The sequence below is a fragment of the Heteronotia binoei genome, chromosome 15, assembly GCF_032191835.1.
Source record: "Heteronotia binoei isolate CCM8104 ecotype False Entrance Well chromosome 15, APGP_CSIRO_Hbin_v1, whole genome shotgun sequence".
NCBI classification, from domain to species: domain Eukaryota; kingdom Metazoa; phylum Chordata; class Lepidosauria; order Squamata; family Gekkonidae; genus Heteronotia; species Heteronotia binoei.
Window position 1 is genome coordinate 24,196,220 of NC_083237.1, and position 27,024 is coordinate 24,223,243.

Sequence of the window (27,024 nt, forward strand, 5' to 3'; positions counted from 1 at the left end):
GACTTGCAAGATGCATTGATTTTAAAATGAATATTCCTGAAAGCTTTTCCGCCATACAAAACAAGGCAACAAAACAGATTCCGCTGATGCATAAATACTGCAGCAAGGAGGAAACTGCAACAGGTAGTCTCTGAGCTGGTTAAGGCTCACTTCTCAAATCCCTCTAAGGATTCTTCTCATGCATCTCTCTCAAAAGGATTCAGATTCAACAAACTGGACAGTGCACTAACCTGACTACAGGCTGCATCTTGATATACATAGCCTTTATAAAGGCAGTAAGAGCCCAGAAAATCCTTCCAAGCTCCCCAGCAACTAGCCTCTTACTCTGCTGCTAAGCTCCATGTGTTGACACTCCCCATACTTGTTTACACTAACTCATTTTTGAAATTACACTGTCAAATACAGATCTTTAATGCTAAGTTTATCTGTGTTTTCCTAACAGAAAAAATGGTATTGACAAAGGGAGGGGGGATCAATTTGCGATGTTCTTTCTAATTTTGTTCCCTACTGAGTGGAGTAGTTCACATTCTGAGCAGAATATAACTGCTGTAATCTTAAAATGGGCAATGGGCTGTGTTAATGTGGGTCCACTCACATCTTAGAGGGCACAATGGATGCAAGTAATGATCAGTCTCAGGCCTCTCTGTTCTCAAAACCACCCTGTATGATTCCATTGGCTGTCTGGTTTAGTTGAGCTGGGGTGGGTGGGTGTTCTCTGCAATGATTTAAACTAGCAGGCAAGCTTTCAGCAATATACAGTATTCTTTCTCACAAAAGTGGAGGGAGTAGTCTAGTCGCCGCCCTGCTGTGATTTGTGTGTGAGAAGGATTTGTTCAAGAACCTGGGGAAACACTTTAACTATGTCATCCTGCATCTGTTAAATAACGAGAGATTCCAGTGTGGACTAGATTATATTCTTGGATGATTTTGTGTTTAGTTACCAACACACCATTTCAAACCTGTAAAATCAGTCATATCCTACACGAGTACCTTTTATACCCAATACCAGTGTCCGTTATTTCTAGCAATAGCATGATACTGTTGCCTGTGACCTATGCAGAATTTTATACTCTACAGAGGAATGTGTAGATTTTCATCATGTAAACATCTAGTGTGACACAGTGGAGCAGGCAGTCCCTTTCAGAAGACAGCGTTCTTTTTTCATTCCAGACGGTCACCTCTTCCCTCTAGGTATCCCTTTTTAGGCAACCCGAGAGAATGCAGACCTTGATTTTTGTTTCCATTCTAAAGTGCATCAGCGCAATCAGGGTGCTTGATTCCATCTAGAGCTACCACTCGAGCCCACACACTTGGGTGAAACCTACCACCAAATGAACATAGATAGGATCGGTCCGTCTTTGCACTAAATTGTGACCTCCTTCCCGAGTTAATTAAAAGTCAGGGGTCGAGTGAAGTGAACATCTAACCATGCAAAACACCTTCTGACTAGCCATCCATCCGCCAGGCCGCAGGCTTTGTAGAGGGGAAATGAGGAGCCCCTTTAAACGTTTTCGGCTCGGGCACTTTAGGAACGCGGTGTTGCCTTTCGGCTCTGCGTCGAACGCGAGAAGGAGGGACGTCATTGGCTGAAAGTGAGGGGTGAGTTCCATGACACCAACCCTTGGTTTTTGTGTCAGTTTATTGGGCGGCCGAAGGTTCTGTAGGCGTTGCTCCAGCTCCTGATTGGTTAGCGAATCAAACGGCGAAGACTAGGGATGAAAGGTGAGTTCCTGTGGAAAGTGGTGGGAAGAAGAGGGAAACTAATCAGGAATTAGAAGTGGTCACGTGAGTGATATTGGAGGAGGGCGAATCCGCAACTCTCTTGGAGTCGGCGTTTGTGTGAACGGTCAGGTACCCCCGGTGTCATCTGCACCTCGACATCTTTTGTAATAAATAATTCTGGGGGGTTGGGATCGTTTTGTTAATCTTTAAAATGCTATTGGACTCCTATTTAATGCTTCTACCTGTGTATACGTAGGATCGGGCGCATGCATTGCGCTCCCCCAAATCATCCCAATCCCTTTCTGGTGTAAACTACTTGAACAACCTAGCATCTTCCTTCGTACTCCTCGTTGACCTCTGTTGATTTTTTTAAGTGGGGAGAAGGGAACAGAAGCTGCTCCCGCTAGTGGCGGCGGGGGGAGAGGTCTGACTCGTTTACCTCCGCTTAAGCTTGGATGTCAGATTGCAACCTCGCTTTTTTCACACGGGTCAACACAGCCTTCCTCCAAAGCGTTCAAGATGCTCTGTCTACTTCTCTCTCCCTTTTTTGGGTACAGAAAGTGATAGTGATCCCCCCCACACACACACACTATTTAGAAATAACACGCAAAAAGATAAATTCCTAAAACCGCCAAGACCACACAATGTATTACTTTGGAACAAAATTTGAGTCCGGTGGCACATTTAAGACCAATAAAGTTTAATTTTGGGGGTAAGCTTTCATGTGCACGCCCGCGCCTTCGGATACCATTCTTGCTTGTCTTTCACTGTTTTAAAAAATGCCGTTTTTCTCAGCTCTATGAGAAGTCATAGTAGTCCAGTCTGCCTCGTTTACATTTCCAGCCTGTTGCACTTTCAAGCTGCTACCCTGCACCTTCTCTTCCTGGCATGTGAGGATATGTTTCCAGTTGCCAACTCTGGGTTGGGACATTCTTGGAGATTTTGGGGTGGAACTTGAGGATGGCAGGGTTTGGGGAGGGGAGGGACTTCGGAAGAGAATAATGTCATATGGCCCACCTTCCAGAGCAGCTGCTTCCTTCACGGGAACTGATCTTTGTACCAAATTGCAGATCTCCAGGTCCTACCAGATGTTGGCAGCTGTATCACAGACTTCTCCATAGTCTTTGGTCTGGTTGCAGTGGGTCAAAGAGTAAAGCAAATTCAGTGAGCAGCCCTGACAGAATGAAGGGCTCTTGTATCCTAGGGGGTCAGTAGCAATTGTGTAAATCATGTTAAAGTTATTGCCCCTAGAGTAGTGACTTCCAACCTTTTTGGCACCAGGGAGCGGTTTTGTGGAAGACAATTTTTCCATGGACTGGTGGGTGGGGGAGGCAAGGGCGGTGCTGGGGGTTTTGCTGCCCCCCATGCCCCATCCCTGCCTCACATGGGGGTCTTTAAATGGGAAGAGGGAGACTGGGGCTGTTTCTGCCACCTCCCCACTAAGTGGGCAGGCAGCAGAAGGCCAATCTGCCTCTCCCTCCCATTTAAAGACCCCCATCGATCAGCTGATTGGGTCCTGGGCGGGCAGAAGGAGCAGTGGGGCTGCTCTACCTCTCTCTGAGGCTGCCTCCTTGCAGAATTATTTATTACAAAAGAGCACATTGCCTCTTTCTTTATGTTTAAAATTTTATTAAATTTCCATAAGAACAAGAATAAGGGGGAGGGGAAAAGATGGATACAGAAAGTAAACAATAAATAGACAAACGGAAAAGTAGTACATTCTGCATATCATTATATCATTCACCATGAAAAGGCTGTAAGATATTTCCATATATTTAAAATAAAATCTCAATTATTGTTATTATGTAAATGTGAGTTCTCGCTTAAACTTATCTAAATTGGATCATATATTCAATATATATACACTAGTAAATAGTTGTGTTTCACATCAATAGTCTTAATCAGAAAATCGGCTTCAAGTGTCCAACCAAACGTATAACAGCTCCCAATATTTTCTTGCTTCTTCCTTAGATTTGCCGCCCAGTAATAAGGAGAGATAGTCCATCTCAACTGTCTCTGATATTTTCCCAATCAGTTCTTGGTTTGTAGGCACTTGCTGAAGTTTCCAGTTTTGCACAAACAATATTCTAGCTGTTGTATTAAGGTATGCCATTAAATGTTTTGTCTCTTTCGTTGCCTCTTTCATCTATCTGGGTCCCTGGCAGGCGGAGGCAGTGCAGCACCTCTGCCTCCCTCCGTGGCCCAGTTGCTAGCAGGCCATGGACCCGGACCGGTCCACAGCCTGGTGGTTGGGGAACCCTGCCCTAGAGAACCATGCAATGCACCAGGAGTGGCACAGGAAAAATGGCACACTTGAGTGCAGTACATGGCATAAGAAGAGCCTTGTTGGATCAGACTGATCTAGTCCAGCCTCTTGTTTTCTACAGTGGCCAGTCTCAATTCTCCCATGTCGCTCCTGCATGACTTCTACTTGTGCTTTTTGCTCCAGTTTGAGTCCGCAATTGTGGCAGAATATTTTTGCACTTTCACAAAGGAACCTTACTCATCCATTTGGGTTGCCAGCTCTGGGTTGGGAAATGCCTGAAGATTTTGGAGGGGGGGCAGGACCTCAGCATGGTGCAAGGCCATAGAGTTCACTCTGCAAGCAGCCTTTTCTCCAGGGGAAATGATGATCTTTGTCATCTGGAGATGTAATAGCTGCCATCCCTACCACTCATTGTCTTTCTGTGGTTCCTCTGTCCTTTTTCAAATCACCTCTAGTCCAGTGTTTCCTGCAGCCATGCAGCCAAAGCATGCTTGCTTTCTGCAGAGGTATCCTGTGCTTCAAAAGGTGCTGTCCGTTTCTGTTCCATTTTCTCTGCTGTGTTCCCCTACAGCCGTTATACCCTCTCCATTGACACTGGTTTTTTTTTTAAGGTTTGCAATAGCTAGATTGGAGCCCCGTGGCGCAGAGTGGTAAAGCTGCAGTACTGCAGTCCAAGCTCTCAGCTCATGACCTGAGTTCAATCCCGGCAGAAGCTGGATTCAGGCAGACGGCTCAAGGTTGACTCAACCTTCCATTCTTCAGAGGTGAGCAAAATGAATACCCAGCTTGCTAGGGGGAAAGTGTAGATGACTGCGGAAGGCAATGGCAAACCACCCTGTAAAAATTTTGCCGTGAAAACATTGTGATGCAACGTCACCCCCGAGTCGGAAACGACTGGGGCTTGCACAGGCAACTACCTTTTTTTAATAGCTAGATTTCTGTTACGTTACAGCAGTTTCTCTATTAGGTCCTCTGGATTCCCAGCTTAATTTTTTTAAAACTTCTAGGCCTTTTCATTGCTGAGACCCACCTTTTCCCTTCTATCTCCACAACAAAAGGGGCTAGAGACCTATTGTTTTCATGAAATCCCTGTAGCATCTGCATGGAACTGGCAGCCCCAGTAGCAAAGAGAAAACTATAGGGAATTGTTGCTCTGTTGAAAGTATCCTGGTGAAGGTCATCCACAGCATGACGAAGGCAGTGCCCGTCCCAAAACCAGGCCTAAACGCAGACTGAAATGGGTGTTGATTATTGGTCTCATCCAGAATAACCTGGACCTGAACTGGCACCACCTGCTCAGCCATCTTGCCCCCGAAAGGGAATGTGTGTGATTGCTCTGTAGTTATGTAAATCCTCTGGGGGTCCAAGGAAGTCTTCTGTAAGAAGGATTTCAGCAACATTCCATTAATGGGCCCTTCAATGAGTTAAGCAGTTACTAGCAGCTGACCATACAGTCAAACTTAGGTGGCATCTAGGGTGTCAGGTGCTATGAGGCACCAAATTGGAAGGAAGGTAATTTATTTTCTTTATCTGAAACAAAACTGATGTTATCTCTTATAAACAAAAGTAGTTCTTTCTATTTTTCTCTATATTGAAAGGGGAGGGAGGCAAAGTCATTATTGGACTGGTAGTGGTGGAAAGGGCCGTGAAGTCACAGCTGACCTACAGTGACCCCTTGTGCGGTTTTCAAGGCAAGAGACGTTCTGAGGCCTGGCTCTTCATCATGACCTTGGCATTCCTTGAGGCTCTCCCATCTCAATACTAGCCAGGGCCGACCCTGCTTAGCTTTCAAGATCTGAAAAGAAAAGGCTAGCCAGGTCAGGGCTCTCATTTTCCTAGGGTGCCAAAAAACATTTGACCAGCCTTGTCAATAACTGTTCCCTGGACTCAAACTTGTCAAATCCTTCTGGTTCACTGGAAGAAAGGGTTGAGCATGGAGTGATAAGCTGCATCTCTCCAAGCAACCTGTCCCCCATCCTCAAAGCTGCAGAAACTAAAGGTCATCACAGAATATGTAACTAGCAGAGTTGTTCACCAGCAGAGGGCACCACTTCTCTTTCTTCTGGTCCCAGCTGCTGCTTGTTGTCCCTTCTTGGCTTTGGACTCAGCTGATTTATGAAAGATCTGCTTTCTCTTGACTTAAACTACATCACCAGTCTTTTGCGAAGATAAAATGAGAGGGGGATCAAGGAAATCCGATCTGGGCCTTTAAAATATAAAATGCTATGTGTAACAACTACAGTGTGGAAAATGCCATTCAGTGTTTTAAGCAAAGCAGTAGACAAGTGCACCTTTAAGACCAACTTGTCTACTGCTTTGTTTTATTGCTTCAGACCAACACGGCTGCCTACTGGGATCTATCTACATGGAGTGTTTTAGGCAGAAAACGATTAAATGGGATCACAGTGTGAATATCATACTAAATTAAAAAAATAACTGATATATAAATAAATAAAAATAACTATACTTTAATAAAACTACTTATGAATTTCACAGATATCATTTGCATAGAAAATTAACGATAACAACCATAGACACAATGTTATATAACCATTTTCAACAGAGTTCGTTCTTGTGTTGTAAGAGCATTTTCAACACTCTCCAAAGCAACAAGCACTGAGACTTCATGAAGGAAGCACCCATCGATGTAATTCACTTTTATATAAGGAGCACGTCAATAGCTGGCATAACAGTCTCCAAAGCTACAAGCACTGAGTCCTCATGAAGGAAAATATTTTTGTAATTTTTATATAAAGAGCACACCATTCTTCATTTTTTAGCCAGGAACAAAGCCTTTTCTTTTATTGCTGGCACCTGTCAGTGGCCTCTCTGAGGGAATGCCTGGGAGGGTAGGCAGACTTGGTTTTGTGGGGGGGGGGGAACAATCTATGAGCTGCCACGCTGCCCCCTGTGTGGCTGGGCAGGGGAGTGCCGCCCCTTGGCCTGCCCGGGCTGACAGCCTACCCAACCCCACAGGGCTATTGTGTGCAGGGCACTAAGGGGTGGGCTGATGAAGTGGACTCAGAGTTCTGCGGCTGATGCACTCGCACTCTGAGTTCTGCGGCCCCTGGGGGAGGTGTTCCGTGCACATGGCAGGGGGCGTCAGGGCAACACAGGAGGGTCTCTGGGTGGGGAGGTATCTGCTGCTGGGCTGCTCACTCCCAGACACACATTCCAGCCGCTGTCTATGACAGCAAACTCCTGCACTTGGTACTTCCTGCTTGTCTGCGTGCCATTGGCAGAGTCTCTGACAGTGGGAGGGTGTGAGGGGATTGATGGCTTCTCCGTGGTCCCATGTGGACCTGTCTCGCCCCCACCCCCACCTCGCCACCAAGCCAGACTTCTCGTGCGCACATGCCCAGCCTCACTCCTGTTTCCTCCCCGTGTTGGTGGGACATCTCTCCTTTGCCTGTGATGGTCTGCCCATCATTGGCTCCGTTCTCTGTTTGGGGGCGGGTTGGGGATGGCTATCAGCCTCTTGGGGCTGCCTCTCCCCATCCCTGACTGTCATGAGCTGTGGTGCATGCGCCAGGACTGGCCAATGGGAGGGGTGGGCTGGCCCTTCCCTCCGGCTGCCTCTGCCTCCCTTCCCTGCCTCTGCCAGCGGCATTGCCATGGCGACCGTCTCCCTCACGGCAAGCTACGCCTCTCCCCTCCCCACGCTCCAGCATGCCGAAGTCCTCAGGAAGTCTACTAGCGGCGTGGCAGCTAAGCCATGTCTGGCCGCCACTTATGTCTGGATTGGGCTGCCCAACTTCTGATGAAGTTGTAACACAAAATGAGTTCACAACTATTATAGCACAAGAATGGACTGTGTTGAAAATGGTTATATAACATTATTTTATGGTTCTTACTATTAATTCTCTATGTAAATGATATTTCTGAAATTCATAAGTAGTTTCATTAAATAAAGTATAGTAGTTCATATATCACAACTAGGGCTTTTTTGTAGAAAAAGCCCAGCTGGAACTTATTTGCTTATTAAGCCACCCCGCTGACACCAAGCCAGCCAGAACTGTGTTCCTGTTCAGAAAAAGACCTCATCACAGTTATTTTTTTTGTATTTAGTATGCAATGCAGTGTTTTAAGGCAATGCATGTTGGAAACAAAAATGGTTATGTTGATGGGGTTTTAACTGCGACTGAGACTGGAAGGGATCTTGGGGTCATAGTGGACAACTCAATGAAAATATCGACCCAGTCTGGCGCAGCAGCAAAGAAGTCAAACTCTATGCTGGCGATTTTTAGGAATAAAGTGGCATATATCCTAATGCCCTTGTATAGAGCCTCATAGAATCACAGAGTTGGAAGGAGCCATAAAGGCCATCTAGTCCAACCCCCTGCTCAAAGCAGGACCACCCTACGGCATCACTGACAAGTGTTTGTCCAGCCATTGCTTAAAGGCTGCCAATGAGGGGGAGCTCACCACCTCCCTGATTCCACTGTGTTTTTTTTTGAAAACGCAATTTTATTGATAACATATGGTAACCATATCCATTAATACCTTCTTTTTATCTATCCCATATGCGATTTTCTAATCCCCCCTCCCCGGTTACTTGACTCCCGCCGAAGTTATATACTTAAAATACTAACATTTAAAGGTACCCTTAAACCATAAGAACCTATATTCATATTCTACTTTTTTCTAGTACTTGATCATTATTAAAAAATTGTCCAATATCCTTTTATATTCCATTCTTCTTCTACATAACATCTAAACTTTTTCCACTCCTTTTCATACACTTCCAAATCATAGTCTCTTAAGATTCTTGTTAGTTTGTCCATCTCACTCCATGTTATAACTTTTACAATCCAATCCCATTTTTCTGGTATTTTTTCTTGCTTCCATAACTGCGCATACAATGTCCTAGCCGCTGAAAGCAAGTACCAGATCAAAGTTCTATCTTCTTTTGGAAATTTTTCCATTTGTAATCCCAATAAAAAAGTCTCTGCTACTTTCTTGAATTCATATCCCCAAATCCTTGAAATTTCTTGTTGAATCATCTGCCAATACTTTTTCGCTCTTTCACAAGTCCACCACATATGGTAAAAAGAACCTTCATGTCTTCTACATTTCCAACATCTGTCTGGCATCTTTTTATTCATCTTTGCCAATTTTTTAGGGGTCATATACCACCTATACATTATTTTAAAACAATTTTCTTTTATACTCTGACATGTTTCATAATAATAATAATAATAATAATAGATTTTATTTATATTCCTCCCTCCCCGCCTAGGCAGGCTCAGGGCGGCTAACAACATATCCATACAATAGTTATACAAACTTTTAAAATCAACATTAGTCTTAAAATATTGATAATTTCATAGAGTTCTTCCAAAGATACTCCCATGTATCCATCTGTATTTCTTTATTTACATTGATTGCCCACTTAATCATTTGAGTTTTTACTATCTCATCTTCTGTAGACCATTTTAACAGTAACTTATATATTTTTTTAAATTAATTTTTCATTATCTCCAAGCAGACCTTTTTCAATTTCTGTTTGCTCACGTCTTATTCCTTCAGTTTTGATATCATTCTCCACCAGGCTTTTTATTTGTTGAATTTGAAACCAATCATATTTTTTTTTTCACACTTAAATTTTTATTAATTTTTCTAAACAAAATATTCATAGACATTAAACATAATAAACAATAACACAGATAAATACTAAAACAACATAAAGAGTACTCTTACAGTCTTCTGTTAATACATATCTAAGCATTTACCATCCATGTTTCAAGTATATTATTTCACAATGTATCCTATCTTTTTTTCCAAATTGAGAAGAAATTTAGTAGTATGAGAAGGTTATGTATTTTTTTTGAATGCATTTTTCAAATTCATCATCCAAGCTAATATAATTTAAAAACGGGAACCATTTTTCAATAAAATTGTTGTCTTTCTGTGGTAAATCATTCACCCTTATCTGTATAGCTAGTTTATCTAATGCTGCTATTTCCCATACTTTGGACATCCATTGTTGTTTATTAGGAGACACATCACTCTTCCAATGTTGCGCTATCAAAAGCTTGGCCGCCATGAGTAATAAAGCTGCCAACTCCTTCTTTACTGAAGAAAGTTTTAAATTTGGCCAGTAGTTCAGAAGGATTGACTCTGGGGTAAAAGGAATATTACCCTCAACAATATTGTCTACTGTTTTTTTAATCTCCTTCCAAAAATTATTAATTTCCGGGCACAGCCACCAGCAATGTAAAAAGGACCCTTCCTGCCTACAGTGTTTCCAGCATTCAGGGTTGGGTTTTATATGTGACAGAAATAGCTTCTTAGGCGTCAGATACCACCTTGAGAAGAGTTTATAATTCTGAAGTTTTAATTTTAAAGAGTAAGTATTATAGAGAGGGGATTCCCATATAGTCTGCCATTGTTCTAAAGTAAATGGTATACCACAATCCTTTTCCCAAGCCTTTTGTTGACTAGTAATTTCGGACCAACTTTTAAAATTAAGAAGATTATAAATAGTTGAAGTTAAAGTTCTAGCCTGTTTGGGACTTCTTTTTAACAGGTTTTCATATGGTGTTAACGGTCTATCTATTATATCTATGATCCTAGGATTGTGTAGGACATAATGAAGTTGCTGATATTGAAACCATGGTATATTTATGTTATATTGGGTTTCTAGTTGCGTTTTAGTCAACATTTGTTTGTTTTTAATAATGTCTTGAAACTGATGTATACCAGCCTCCCTCCAGATTTTAAAATCATATGTACCCTGACCTGGTTTAAACCAGGATTGTCCTAGGAAGCTTGCCATCGGTGAAATAGATGGTATTAGAGTTTTTTTGTATTTGTCCCATATCTTTAATGTTAGGGTTAAATAAGGATTGTCCTTGGAAATGAAGTGCCTATCATTTGGAGTATTCCAGATGGCTTCCCACAGTTGGTCCCCTAATAAATAGGATGCTTCAATATTCACCCAAGCTTTATCACAGTCCTTCATTGCATACCATAATATATTTTTTAAGTTAGCGGCCAAATAGTAAGCCTCTAAATTAGGCAAGCCTAACCCACCCTGTTTTGTTGGTCTAGTCATTAACTTAAATTGAAATCTAGGTTTTTTATGTGACCATAAAAATTTAGAAATAAGGTTTTGTTTATCCTTGAATTCTTTAGAAGGGATATAACATGGTAAGTTATAGAATAGGAATAAATATCTAGGAAGTACAAAGGTTTTAATCATATCTATTTTTTCCAGCAAGGTTAGATTAATTTTACCCCATTGTTCCATGTTTGATTTTATAGAGCTATCAAGAGGCTTATAATTTACAGAATAAAGGTCTTGTAAATTCAATGGTATCTGAATTCCCAAGTGTCTAAAAGACTTTTGTACCCATTTAAAAGGAAAAGCGTTTGTTAATTTCCGTCTGGAGGTTGGCAACAGAACTATAGGGTACAATTCAGATTTTGTATAATTTATAGTAAATCCGGATACCACACTGAACTTTTTGATTTGATGGAGTAATGAGCTAATTGACTGAAAGGGTTTAGTTAAATAGAAAATTGCATCGTCCGCAAAAAGACTTAATTTATGTTCCTCTTCTCCTACTTGAATACCACTGATTAATTTATCGTTTCTTATAGCAAACGCTAATGGTTCTATTGAGAGGGCAAATAAGTTGGGGGATAAGGGGCAACCCTGTCTTGTGCCTCTATGTAGATTAAAATCCTCTGATCTATAGTTATTAATATAGATTTGTGCTTTTGGTTTAGCATACAGGGATTCAATAGAGGTCATGAATTTTGGTCCAAAGCCCATATGTTGTAATAGAGTAAGTAGATATGGGACCTCCACTTTGTCAAAGGCCTTTTCCGCATCGATGGCCAACAGAACTGATTCCACTTTTTTTTGCTTTCCTACAAAGATTAAATCTAAAGTTTTACGGAAATTGTCTGTAAGAGTTCTAGTGGGAATAAAACCCGATTGGTCACTATGAATGTAGTATGCAATTATTTTATTTAATCTGTTAGCCATTACAGCTGAGAATATTTTAAAGTCATTATTTAAGACAGAAATGGGTCTATAGGAAGCAGGGTATTGTTTATCCTTCCCTGGTTTGGGTATCACTGTGATTCTAGCTTCTGTCCATGTAGTAGGTATAGTTCCATTAACCATTACTGAATTACAAGTTTGTACTAAGGGAGCTAATAACACAGATTTGAATTTCTTATAGAATTCAATGGGTATACCATCTCTACCTGGTGCCTTATTGTTTTTGATGTGCTTTAAAGTTTAATCCAGCTCAAATTGTGTTATTTCTTGCTCTAGAAATGAAAGATGTTCAGGTGTTATTTTGACATTGTAGTTTATAGCATTAAGGTATTCTTTAATGTTGGCTCGATCCGGTTCCTCTGATTTATACAGCTGTTGGTAATAATTATAAAAAATCTGAATTATCTCTTTAGATTTATTAACAAGTTGTCCTTGAGGATTACGCATATTATAAATAAGATGAGATACCTTTTTTTGGATGGTCCTCTGCCTAAGTAACCTAATGAACCTTGGTGTTTTAGTAAAATATTTCTGATTGAGTATCATTAAATTTTTTTGTATTTGAGAAGTCTCTAATAGTTCTAGTTTTCTACGCTCCTGCTCTAGCTTTCTTAACAATTTTTTACCTCCTTTTTTAGCATATTGTAGTTCCAACTGCCTGATATTACTGGTTATTTCAGATAGTAGTGCTTGTCTCTCTTTTTTATAGGTGGATGCGATTGCTATTAACTGCCCTCTTATAACAGCTTTGAATGCGTCCCATGTCTCCTGCGATACATCGTTGGTTGAATTAAATTTAAAGTATTCCTGTATTGAAGCTGTTATTTTTTCACATATCCCTTCATCTTGCAATAACAATTTATTCAATTTCCAATGATATCCTTGCGTGTCATCATTTTGAGTGGAAAGTGTACATGTTACCCACGAATGGTCTGAGATTATGCGGGGGCCAATGTCTGCCTCTTGTATCTGATTGGCTAGCCTTTTAGTTATAAGAAGATAGTCAATTCTGGTATGAATTTTATGTAAACTAGAATAGTAAGTGTATTGTTTAACTTCCGGGTTCAATAAACGCCATATGTCTACCAAATTAAATGACTCAATCATATTTGATAATTCAGTGCTTTTTGTTGCTTTTTTTCCTGTTTTGTGTGTTTTGTCCATTGTAGGGTCCATTATATAATTTAGATCTGCCCCAATAATGGTTTCACCAATTTGAAATTCTGCTAGGAGATTAAGAGTGGCCTTTATGAATTTTTTCTTGTTTACGTTTGGGGCATATAGGGATGCTACTGTAAGTGGCTGACCTTCTATTTCCCCTCTGACAAAAATATAATGACCCTTAGGATCCGACTTTATTTTTTGGCAATGAAAAGGTACTGATTTTGAGAACAGAATTGCTACACCTCTGGATTTTGAAGTCCCTGCAGCCAAATAACTTTGAGTAAACCAATTGGAGGATAACAGTTTTTCATTAGCATTTTTTAGATGTGTCTCCTGAAGACATACAATGTTTGCCTTTTCCTTTTGCATAGAGTTAAGAAGCCTTTTGCGTTTTACAATGTTATTAAGACCTCTACAGTTCCAACTAAGAAGTTTGTACATATGTGCCATCTTTAATGTGGCTTAAGAGTACTCAACTGTATTATAACCTAACACAACTTAACACGAAAACTTCAAACGTGGTTCCCCTAAATAGGGATACTTCTCAGAATTCCTTCCCTATATAAAGGGGAGAGAAAGGAAGCTAGTAAAAAACTTCCTTGTCTGAAAAGAATATCTCACCTAACCTAACCTACCCTACCCTACAGGGGGGCTTATTTCAAGCAATTTAATTTAGTTATGTATATAAAAAACAAATAAACCAGTTGCTTTGTTAAGTCCTCTACCTTCCCTTGCTCTTACAGAAGTATTATTACTGCCTATGTCAACCTTCTAAGAATTTTAAGAATTTTGTAAAACTTTCATAAATTTTCCAATAACCTCTTAAATATACCAATACTATATAAGACCCTATAAAACATTTTAATAAAACCTACACATTTACATTACATTTAATGTCCTTTAAACCTTATATGCATATTTAAACTTTCGTTCCCACCTACATCTATAATTATATTTAGCAACTGTAATACTTGAATAACAATAATCTATCATACCTATATTTTCCTTTCTATACATTCTGCCTTTACTTATATTTCCATGCATGTTTTTATTCTTAATGATATAAACACCAACCTTCCCATCGAAATTCAATTAACTAATCAATTACGTATCTTTCCATAGAAAGGGACTGATGGAAAGCAATAAGAGATAAAATAAATAAATAAATAAATAGGTATCAAAAATATCAAAGATCAAGTCCATAGGCCAAATAAAGTAAAAATGAAAATATGAAACAGAAAGAGTTAGGGGAGAGAATAAACATAATTCATCATTAATTTGTGATAATTCATTCCAATTTAGCACAAAGTATTTAATTACCTACTTAATTCATTTCTAATTTGAATATATCTAAAACACTTTAGTCAGATAATTATAATGTCCAATAACTCCATATAATATCTGTACCAGTTATCCTTATGAGTTTTATGCGTCTTTATATGGATCTATTTCTATAAATATTCACACCACCCAGCCCTCTCATTGCACTAGGCAGCTTCATATGTTCATATGTTCACTCTTATTTATTATTATCCATTCACATATGCCTTTAGAGAGGGTTGGCTGAGAGAGAAGGAAGAAAAAAGAAAGGGGAGGGGGAAGGAGTTAAAAAAGGAGGGAGGGAAAGGGAGAAACCTATGTAAAAGAAATGAGGCGTGAAAAGGAAATAAAAAAGGGGGGAGAAATGGGGAGGGGGATAAAACCTTTTATCATTAATTTATATCAATTCATTTCTTTTTTAGTTTAATTTTGTAGTTATCCAATTAATTCATTACTGGTTTATACACCCACACACCATATATGTATATACACCCACACACGATATATGTATATACACACACACACACCCATATATATATACACACACATACACATTCATACTCCTACACATACATATATACATCCACACACATCAGGCACTTAAACTAGTCGGATATTTATACTATAAGATATCTTCATTTTTAACATCATCATATCTTTAACAGTTGCTTCTATGAGTTGTAGTATGTCACCCTATAAGTAAAATAATAATAATAATAAAATAAAAATAAAAACATGAGAAGGAAAGCTTCTTCTTATGTATCTTCCCATCCTATACACTCTGTTCATTTCATTAGTGTTCCAGCTGCAGAAGTATCATCATCAGTAGAAGTTTTTTTTTTTCCCCCAAAGTCTAATATTATTGAAAGTCATATCTAAAGTCTGTAGGTGGTAACATAAAATACTTTAAACAAAATATATAGCCATGTTGCAGACATCACATTAAGTACAGTCTCATTGTTATTAAAAGAAAGTTGTCAGTGTTTCACTTCTCACTTATCCTCTGGGACGTTTTGGGGTATCTTCCCTTCTTCTTCTGGCGTGAGTACAATCCCCAGGTCTTTCAATAGCTTTCTTCCTGAAGCGACATCCGAAGCCTCCATGAGAGAGTCATTGCGAAAGACGTATATATCTGAAGACGCACTCCATCTGAATCTCACATTGGATGTAAAAAGCTTATTAGCAAAGAAGTTAAGAGTTTTACGTTTCTGAATTGCTTCTGGGGGGAGATCCAGTAAGACCTGTATCTTCCTTCCCTCATGTAAAAGACCTCCGGTTCTCCTGGCCTCTTTTAAGATCTTATCTCTTGCTCTTGGGTATAAGAATTGCACCAAAATATCCCGAGGCCTATTCCTTTTCGCTCTAGCTAAGGCCCCCAGTCTATAGGCTTTGACAATGGCTGGAGCTACCCTGTCTTCCGCACCAATCGCCTTTCCAAGCCACACAGACACATAGCTTGCTAAATCTCCTTTATGATCCACGTCCTCCTCCACCCCTCTTAGTTTAAGGTTACACGATCTCCATCTGTTCTCCACAATTAAAAGTCTGTCTGCAAGATTTTTTCCTGACCTTTGAAGTGCTTGCACTTGGGATGCTGCTGCTTGGCTGATTTCCGTTGCATGCTCTGCCATTTGGTTTGTTTCATGCATTTCAGCTTTTAAGTGATCTATATCCAGTTTAACTGGTTGCAGGACGTCATCGACTGCTGCTTTTATGTGCAAACGCAGGTCCTCCTTAAGCTCCTTAAGATCTTGTTTTGTAAGGGTATTGGAGTCTTGCATTGTTTGCTCTTTATCTCTGTCGTTTCCTTCATTAATGGTTGGCGCCATTTTTAACTGCTCTTGTGTAGAGGGGGATTGAGATTTTCCCTGCTCCTCAGGCCAAAAGAATTCTTTAACTGTTGTTGGTCGTAAGTTTCTGGCGTTCTTTTTAACTGCTGATTTCCTGTGTTTGTTTTTATTCATCTCTCTCGGTCCGATCTATGGCAGTTTGATTTAATGCTGGGAAAGTGGGAGCCCGCTCAAAAGTATGCGTCCGCCATTGTCAAGCGACGCCCCGCCCCCCCAATCATATTTTTTATTCAACTCCTCAGCAGTTTTCAATTCTATTTTGCCACTTTGTATTTTTAGTAATTGATTGTATGACAACCCTCTCTCTTCACTGGTTTCAGCTGTTATTTTTATTACTTCTGCTGGCACTATCCATAATGGCTTTCTCTCATCACCATATTTCTTATACTTCATCCATGTATTTAACAAATTATTTCTGATATAATGGTGAGAAAAAAACCATCCATCTTTTTCTTCCCATAGTACATATAAGCATGCCAGCCAAATTTATTTCCATGAGCTTCCAACATTAAAAGTTTTTTATTTAACAGCGTCATCCAGTCTTTTATCTATACTAAGCAAACTGCATCATGATATAGTCTTAAATCTGGTAGCTGGAATCCTCCTCTCTTTTTAGCATCTGTTAAAATTTTCATTTTAATCCTTGGTTTCTTCCCAGCCCATACAAATTCTGAAATCTTCCTTTGCCATTTATTAAATTGTTTGCTGTCTTTCACAATCGGAATGGTTTGAAACAAATACATTATTCTTGGCAGAATATTCATCTTAATTGCAGCTATTCTGCCCAGCAATGACAGATTAAGTTTATTCCATTTCACCATATCTTCATCCATCTTATGCCATAGCTTTTCATAGTTATTTTTGAACAAATCAATATTCCTCATTGTTATCTCCAAGCCCAAATACTTTACTTTAGAAGTAACTTCACATCCCGTCAGTCTCTGCAATTCCTTTCGTTTATTTACTTGCATGTTTTTACATAAAAATTTCGATTTTTCTTTATTAACATAAAGTCCTGCCAGCTCTCCATATTCTTGTATCTTGGCTAACAGCAAAGGTATTACTTGTATAGGATTTTCAGCTATAAACATTATATCATCAAACGCTCTATATTTATAAGTAAATCCTCTAATTTTCAGCCCTTCTATTTTTTTATCATCTAATATTTGCATCAGCAAAATTTCAAGAGTTGTTATAAACAACAATGGTGAAAGCGGACAACCTTGTCTTGTACCTTTACTGATCATCATATCCTCTGTGAGGTCTGCATTTATACACAACTTTGCTCGCTGTTCCATATATATTGCTTTTATCATTCTTATGAAGTGTTCTCCAAGTTCTATCTTTTCCATTACTGCAAACATAAAGTCCCAGTTCAAATTATCAGATGCTTTCTCTGCATCCGCAAAAAATAATGTGACTTCCTTTTCTGGATGTTTTTCATAGTATTCTATAATATTTACAGCTGTTCTTATATTGTCTCTTGTTTGCCTTTTAGGGAGAAATCCTGCTTGATCTTCCTTTATGAAGTTAATCAAATATTGTTTAAGTCGTTCTGCCAAGATTCTTGTATATATCTTATAATCATTATTTAATAATGAAATTGGTCTGTAGTTCTGTACGTTCGTAACATCTCTATCTTCCTTGGGGGTCAACGAAATTACAGCTTCTTTCCAAGTGTTTGGTATTTTTCCTTTTATTCTTATCATATTCATCAATTTTTGCAGTGTTGGTACTAATTCTACTTTAAAGGTTTTGAAAAATTTAGCCGTATATCCATCTGGCCCAGGTGCCTTTCCCATTTTCATTGCATTAATTGCTGCTTCAATTTCAATTTTTGTCAAGCATTGTCTATTTCTTTATTATTATAGTTACCAAAGTATAGAAATGTTATTAACCATGAATTGAGTCTATGTACATCAAAGTAAAGAGCCCCCTTTTTGTTCCTTTTGCTTTTACTAACAAATTCAGGAATGTACTCTTTGAAGATAAAACCTCCTGGGACTAATTCCCATGCCAGCAAGGCTGGAACCCAGGATGAGCTGACTGCAGTAGAGATAAGGAAGTTACAGTGAGAAATTTCACACGTGAATGTAGAACTGTTTAGAGAATGTAGAATTGTTGATAGAACCTTTGATGTGCCATCTTTAAGTATGCATTTTACTGTTACACTGTATCAGTTCCAATTCCTAGCTCATCTGAGCCACATGGATTATCAATAAACCAAACTTTGTTTCAAAATTCAAGGACTGGTTACTTTGAGATCTAATGCTTGACATTTTGGAACTGAACCTTTATTAAGAGTTTATCAGCTCTGGCAACTTTTAAGCTGGATGACTGAAAAAGGGCCGGATAACAGAGAACCTATTGATCCATTCGAAGGAGTAGAGGTGAAGACCGCCCCCCTCCGGCACATTGTTGGGGCTCGGAGAACTGGGGGGGGTACAACAGTTGTTCATCACCCCTTGGAAGTGGGAGCCACGTATGTCTACCACCCTGATGGACGAGGCACCAGCATGCCATGAAATCATCCTTACGAGACCCGGGCGAGGTGATAAAGGCGGCGGAAACCCCGGTGATAGAAGGGAGGAGAGCCCTTGTCGAGATGAGGATGAACGGGGTGGCCCACGGCCTGATGACGATCGTGCTGGTGGGTCTGAGTTGGAGGGAGAAGATGAGAGCCCCCCAAAAGAGACAGACATCCTAAAGACAGTGAGGGGCGAGATGACCACCATGGTAAGGGAACTAAGGGATGAAATCCAAGTGAACGCCACCTTCATGGCGCGAGAGATGCAGAGGCAGATTGAACGACTGCTGATGCAGGACTTCGAGAGAGCTCCTCCGGCTCCATCCGCAGTACCAGCCCTGCAAGTGCCACCAGCGGCACCAGCACCAGCGGGGCCGCCAGCCCCGCGACCCCCACTCCTGGGACTACGGGACTACGGGAGGGGCAGAGAACTGGATGCCACTTTCGATGGGGATCCCGAGGAAGTGGAGTACTTCACCATCCAAGCGAATAGCTACATGCATTACTTGGGGAACACCTTCCCTGATGACTTCAGCCGGGTGGATTACCTCGGGTCCAAGCTGAAGGGAGCAGCCAAAAGATGGTATGTGAGTCTATACGAGACAAGGGGGCCAGAGCTCGACACCGTAGCTGGGTTCCTGCAAGCCCTATTGACACAGTACGAAGACCCCCTTCAAGAGACTAGAGCCATCACGGCCTTGCGCGACATGCAACAGGGGGCAAAATCGGTGAGAGAATACGTGGCCGACTTCAGGGCACAATCCTCCAAAGTTCGGGGTTGGAGCAAGATGATGAAGATTGAGGCATTCCAAAGAGGGCTGAATGCGAGTCTATTGAATCGGGCCCTGCAGCAAGCCCACCCCACCACTCTCGTGGGCTTGGTACAGCTGGCAGGGGAGGTAGAGACCAACATGAAACAAGTGGCCCTACAACGCCAACTGCATCAGGGAGGTAAGGGGGGATGAGAGGCTCAGTCGGGGGCTAAAGCAGATGGGAAGAAGGGAGCGACCCAGGGGGGAGCCACCAAGACCCCTCCGGTGCGCAAATGCTTCCGCTGTGTTGACCCAAATCACCTGGCAGCCAATTGCCCCGAGAAACCTCGAGCCCCTCCCCTGTCTCCAAAGCCGACCGGGACGGGCCCCAAGAAGACTTCGACCAAACCCAAGGAGTCGGTTCAGGGAAGCACCGCAACCTCGATGGTGCTAGACGAGGATACTATAATTCTAGATGACTTGAGTGAAGAGTCGTGGGAGATGGAGTCGGCGGGAAATGAGAGCGACCTGCACTGAGAGGTGCCGGGAGGCAGGTCGTGGATCTAACTGCACCATTGCGGGTGAGAATAACTGGATCTTTGTTTTTTGTACCATTGACTTTGTTGAACCATAAGCTCAAACGCTTTATTCATGCCCGGGCCCTAATAGACTCAGGGTGCACGCAGGAAATTATCACCCCAAAATTAGTGGGTGCATTGGGACTAGTGTGAAAACTCCTTCCCCACCCGATCCAAGTTGAGCAAATGGACGGGTCGGAAATGAGAGGGGAACCGTGTGTGGAGGAAGCTCAGGGAGTACCGGTGGGGATAGAAAACCATTGAGACTTAGATATGTTCGTGATCGCCCCCTCCTCCTCCTTCGACGTAGTGTTGGGAGTCGGATGGTTAGCCAAGCATCAACCGGACATACAATGGGGGGATCAAACCATAGACTTTAACGACAGAAGGTGCAAACATCATCATTGGCTAGAGGAATGAGGACCGAACCCTCCTCCCAGAAATGAAAAGATGTGTGTATCCGTAGAGGAGGTCCAAACGATCCCCAGAGAATATAGAGACCTGAGGGGGGTGTTCAGCGAGGAGGAGGCGAATGAGCTTCCCCTGTATCGAAGCACCGATTGCGCTATCGAGCTGATCCGCGGACAGGAGCTGCCTAAAGCTAAACTATACTCCATGGGGTGGGCCGAGAAAGCCGAGCTGAGAAAATTCATAGACAAAAACCTCAGGAGAGGCTTCATTAGACTGGCCACTTCCCCGCATGCGGCTCCAGTACTGTTTTGGAAAAAGAAGGACGGGAGCCTCAGGCTTTGCACTGACTTTCGTGGGATAAATGGGATTTCCATGTCCAACGCCTATCCCATTCCCCTGATCAAAGATCTGTTAAGTACAGTGTCCGAGGGATCCATTTTCATTAAGTTGGATCTGAGGTATGTGTACTTTAGAATACGGATTAAAGAGGGGGATGAGTGGAAGACTGCCTTCAACACTCCAATGGGGCAGTTTGAATACCTGGTGATGCCGTTTGGATTACAAGGGGCTCCAGGGGTGTTTATGAACTTTATAAATGAAGTCCTGAGAGAGTACTTGTACAAGGGGGTGGTAGTGTACCTGGATTACATCATTATTTACTCAAAAGACATGGTGTCCCATGTGCAATTAGTGAGGAAGGTGCTCACTACCCTGTACAAAAACAAGTTGTATGCCAAACTGTCCAAATGCGAATTCCATCAAACAGAGTTGGACTATTTGGGGTTCAGAGTGTCCATGAAGGGGCTGGCCGTAGACCCAGCCAAAATACAAGCAGTGCTAGACTTGGAACCCCTAAGGACACGTAGACAGCTACAGTCTTTCCTCGGGTTCGCAAATTTCTACAGAAACTTCATTCAGGGGTTTGCCCAGGTGATGTTACCCCTGACAGACTTACTTAAGACTAGGGGGAAGGGTCCCGAAGCGAAAAAACCGGGGGCGAAACTAATTTGGACTCCTGCCTGTCAAAAAGCGTTTGAAAAGCTCAAGCGGTTGTTTACAAGCGAACCAGTGTTAACCCATCCAGATGAGCTTAAGCCTTTTGTGGTCCAGTGCGACGCCTCCGATGTGGCCGTCGGAGCAATATTAATGCAGAGAGACTCGGAAGGGAGGTTATGGCCGTGTGCTTACATTTCCAAAAATTTTTCCCAGGAACGGCACAACTGGTCGGTGTGGGACAAAGAGGCGTTTGCAGTGACTTTCGCACTAAAGACATGGAGGTCTTGGCTGAAGGGGGCGAGAGTGCCATTTGAAATTTGGACAGATCACAAAAATTTAGAGGCACTGATGGGGCGTAGGAAACTAACAGAAAAGCAAATCTGGTGGGCAGGGTTCTTTGCAAAATTCGACTTCACCCTGAGGCACATCCCCGGGTCGAAGAATTTCTTGGCCAATGCTCTATCTCGATTGCCCCAACACGAGAGCCAAAAGGAGGAGGTAGTGGATTCTATCATCCCTCCCAGTGCCCTAGCGGGCGCAGTGACCACCCGCTTGGGGAGGAAAAAAGAAATGCTGGAACCGTGGGGGGGGGGGGCAAAAGACTGATTGAGGAAACTGAATGGGAGGGAGAAGGAAGGCCCGAAGGACTGATAAAGAGGGCCGGGGGGTTTTGGTACCATGATGAAAAATTGTATGTTCCAAAGACCCTGAGGCAAGAAGTGTTACAACATTGTCACTGTAATAAATTATCTGGACACTTCGGGTACTTGAAAACACTGCACCTAGTCAACAGACAATTTTGGTGGCTGCAAATGAAAAAGGACATTTCCGAGTTTGTGAGTACTTGCCCAGTGTGTATAATGGCAAAGAAACAAGGTGGGAAACCCCCTGGTCTTCTCCAGCCCACCCCTACAGCGGAACACCCTTGGTCTGTAGTCTCTATGGATTTTATAGTGTAGTTGCCGGCCTCCCAAGGTTGAACCGTAATATTGGTGACAGTAGATACTTTCTCAAAACAGGCGCATTTCATTCCTTGCAAGAAATTGCCTACAGCAAAGAAGCTAGCCTTCTTGTTTTTCCAACATGTGGTTAAAGTCCACTCCTTCCCGGATAAGGTAATTAGCAGCCGCGGCCCACAGTTCATTGCCAACTTCTGATGGGAGCTCTGTAAACTAACAGGTATGGAGCAAGGATTAAGCTCCGCCTATCACCTGCAGACGGCCGGGCAGACGGAACGTGTAAACACACTTCTGGAATAGTACTTGCTGTGCTTTGTGAACTATCAGCAGACCAACTGGGTGGAGCTACTGCCGTTTGCGGAGTATGGGTACAACAATAGCCTCCATAGCTCAACTAAAGCAACCCCTTTCAAGATTGTGAACGGCTATGAAGGAAAGCCGTTTCCCCTACTACCCAGTAGCAAGGGAACCAATCCACCTACCTCTTGTCAACAGTGGTGGGAAACTTTGGGAAAAGGGTGGGCCATCATCCAGGAGAACCTAGAAGCAGCCAACCGGGACTATAAAGCTCAATATGACAAAAAAACACCCCCCCCCCCGAGTGGGACTTTAAAGTAGGAGAAACTGTGTTCTTGTCTACCAAAAACTTACCCTTACCACAAACCTCCAGGAAGCTTGCTTATAAATACCTCGGGCCATTCAAAATCAAAAGGGTAATAAACAAGGTGACAGTGGAGTTAGAGTTACCAAAATTGTTTAGTAAAATTCACCCTGTTTTCCATTGCAGCCTTCTTCTGCGAGATCCGGGGGCTACGAGCTGGCACCCCCGCCCACCAGAGCCCAAACCTATTCAGGTAAAGGGTCAGAGTCACCATGATGTTCAGGAGATACTGGATGTTAAAGAAAAAAGAGGGGTGTTGTATTATCTAGTTCGTTGAAAGTATTTCCCCCCCAGTTGTGATGAATGTGTGAAATCATCCGATCTCCGAGCCCCCCTCCTTCTGAAAAGATTTTACCTACTGCACCCAGTCAAACCCCGAGCAAGAGCTTAGGGGGGGCAGTATGTCAAGCATTGTCTATTTCTTTATTATTATAGTTACCAAAGTATAGAAATGTTATTAACCATGAATTGAGTCTATGCACATCAAAGTAAAGAACCCCCTTTTTGTTCCTTTCGCTTTTACTAACAAATTCAGGAATGTACTCTTTGAAGATAAAACCTCCTGGGACTAATTCCCATGCCAGCAAGGCTGGAACCCAGGATGAGCTGACCGCAGTAGAGATAAGGAAGTTACAATGAGAAATTTCACACGTGAATGTAGAACTGTTTAGAGAATGTAGAATTGTTGATAGAACCTTTGATGTGCCATCTTTAAGTATGCATTTTACTGTTACACTGTATCAGTTCCAATTCCTAGCTCGTCTGAGCCACATGGATTATCAATAAACCAAACTTTGTTTCAAAATTCAAGGACTGGTTACTTTGAGATCTAATGCTTGACAATTTTTTCAATTTGGATCATTCAAAGTTTTCTTCATATATTCAGTTAAGGGTGCTATTTTAATATTTTGCAAATACGCTTCAATCTTTCCTTTTTTTATCTTCACACCCTTAAATAAATTAGCATAATACTTAAAAATTGTCTTTTTATTCCTTCTTAATCTACTGTCTTTTTTCCATCAGCCACAATTTTATTAATAATTTTACTTTCTCTCTTTTTCTTCATTTGCCAGGCTAAATACTTTCCAGGTTTATTCGCACCCTCAAAAGATTTCTGTTGCAGTTTTTTTCAGATTCCATTCTACTTCTTTATTCAACAAATGTCTCATTTGGGTTTGTAATATAGTAATCTCCCTTATAATTTTCTTTTTCCCTGGTCTTTTTCTCAGTTCCCCTTCTTTTTTCTTTATCTCATTTTGAATGTCCAATCTCTGTTTTTCTTTCGCTCTTTTATCCTTATTGTTTAATGTAATCAATATTCCTCTCATTACAGCTTTGTAAGCGTCCCATACCATCTTTGTCATTTATTTGGAAAAAAGCTTTAGTTTCATTTTCTAAAAATGTTACAATTTCTTTATCTTGTAGCAAATCTCCATCTTCTTGTTTTTCTTTGCAATTTTGTAGCCCATAATATTGGATTATGATCCGCACTTATCTTTGGAAGAATCTCTACTTTTTTAGTTATGAGGCCCAAATCCTTAGTACCCCATAACATGTCAATTCTGGAAGAAGTATTGTGTCTTGCTGAAAAGAAAGTATAGTCTCTTACTTCAGGGTTAAATTTTCTCCAAATATCTTCCAAATTTTCTTGTTTAACCAATTCAAAAAACGATTTTGGCAATTTTCCTTCCTTATTACTTTTTTGGCCAGATCTATCTATTTTATTCTGTATTGTTCCATTAAAATCTTCCATCATCAAGATCTGGTCATAAATCACTTCATCCAGCCATCTGATAATGTCTTTTTAAAAAGCATCTTTTGCACCATTTGGTGCATACAGTTCTAATAACAACGTTTTTTCCCCATTAATCATTATCTCTACTGCTATATATCTTCCATTTTTGTCTTTAAATTCCAATTTTGGCTCTAATTGTTGATTAATATAAAAAACCACGCCCTTTTTCTTTTGTTCAGCCAGTGAAAAAAATTCCAGTCCTAATTGTTTATTCCATAAAAATTTGTAATCCTTTTGTTGTATATGAACTTCCTGTAAACAAATTATGTTACAATTTTGTTTTTTAATCCAATGAAATGTTGCCAATGAAAAATGTTGCTTTTCTTTTTTGTGGTGAATTTAATCCTTTTACATTTCAAGATAATAATTTGTAATCCATCATGGTGCAAAGTCTTTGTTTTGTTCATAAAAACTAGACAACTCATGTGTATTTGTAATTGTAATCCTCCTTCCATGTAGCTCAAAACTCAAGCCTTCAGGTATTATCCATCTAAATCTTATTTCATTAGCACGCAATTTCTCTGTCCGTTTCTTGTTTTCCTATCATTTATCACTTGTCTTGGCAACTCTTTCATTATTCTGACTCTGCTCCCTCCTACTATCAGAGTCTTTTGGAAATTTTTATTCAAAACTTTCCCTGCCATGTCTTTTGTCATAAATTTTATAACTATATCTCTTGGCAAATTTTTGTTCTTGGCATATGAGTTAACTCTATACATATTATCATACATATTTCTAGTCCCTTCAGGATCTTCCTCCAAAAAGTCAGCAATTATTTTCACCATAAATTCCTTTAAGTCGGTTCCCTCCCCTTCAGGTACTCCTCTCAGATGAACTTGAGTTTCCATCAGTCTGCAGTCATGTATTGTCACCTTCTCTTGCAGCTTTAACAAGGTGGAATCATGCACTTTAACTTTCTCCTCTACATCCTGATTCCACTGTTGAACAACTTTTACGGTAAAGAAGTTTTTCCCAATATCCAGCCAGTACCTTTCCACCCTTAAACCCATTCTTGTGAGTCCTCTCCTCTGCTGCCAACAAGAGCAGCTCCCTACCATCCTCTAAGGGACAGCCTTTCAAATGCTTAAAGTCATCATGTCCCCCCCTCAACCTCCTCTTCTCCAGACTGAACATTCCCAAATCCCTCAGCCTTTCCTCCTAGAGCTTAGTCTCCCAGGCCCCTGATGGTGTGTGGCCTTGTTTGGCTGTATCTCAAAAAGGATATTGCAGAGCTGGAAAAATGACAGAAGAGGGCAACCCAAATGGTTGGTGGTTTGGAGCACCTTTCCAATGATAAGGGGCTAAAGCTGGGCTCTCCAGCGTGGTGCCAGTGGGCACCTGGGCACCCACCAACATCTTTCTTGGTGCCCTCCAAGTGCTTTTAGAAAGTGGGTGGGGCTTTTCCCCAGCAGGGCTTCTGATTGTCTGTGCAGATTAAAAGGTGCTCTGTTACGCAGAGCTTCTGCTTGAAATGTTGAAGCGTTGCATATAACCTTGATCCTTGGCATTTTGTGGCTGGCCCCGCCTCCTACAGCAGCCATTTTGTGATTGAGCCCACTGCCCTTTGTCAGAATTCCAGAGGTGCCTGCAGGTTTAAAATGGTCGCGGACTCCTGAGTCAAAGCATCTGGGACTTCTTAGCTTAGAAAAAAGATGGCTAAAGGCAGACATGATAGAGCAGGGGTGTCAAACATGCGGCCCGGGGGCCAAATCAGGCTCCTGAGCAACTGGCTCTTGTCTGCTTCCTTCCCCCTCTCTCTTGCTTCCTTCTGCATCACAACTTGCTTTACAAGGCTTGCTCAGTCGCACAGGAGCTATAGAGCAAAACTTCGATATTCTCCATTGGTTGAGGCTCCTCCCCCTCCTGGTCCCCTGAGGAGGGAGGGAAAGCTTCCTTTGCCCAGTTCCCTGGATCCCATGGGAGAAATACAAAGAAAGGACCTTTCAGACCAAGTGCTAATGTTTTAAGGATGTTTTAAGTAAAAAAAAAGTTTTAGTCATGTTTGTGTC

The 27,024-nt window shown here is 41.4% G+C and overlaps 1 protein-coding gene across 2 annotated transcripts in view; it reads left to right on the plus strand.

Annotated features, from left to right (window-relative positions):
- Positions 1-1,798: 1,798 nt before the first annotated feature.
- The window catches only part of ISOC2 (isochorismatase domain containing 2), a 39,895-nt gene continuing 14,669 nt past the window's right edge, over positions 1,799-27,024 (plus strand). Inside the window, exon 1 of one of the 2 annotated variants that reach the window (XM_060255292.1) lies at positions 1,799-1,851. The gene's annotated coding sequence lies outside the window, so the exon portion shown is untranslated. The remainder of the gene's footprint in view (positions 1,852-27,024) is intronic. The other variant, XM_060255294.1, reaches the window with a different exon arrangement.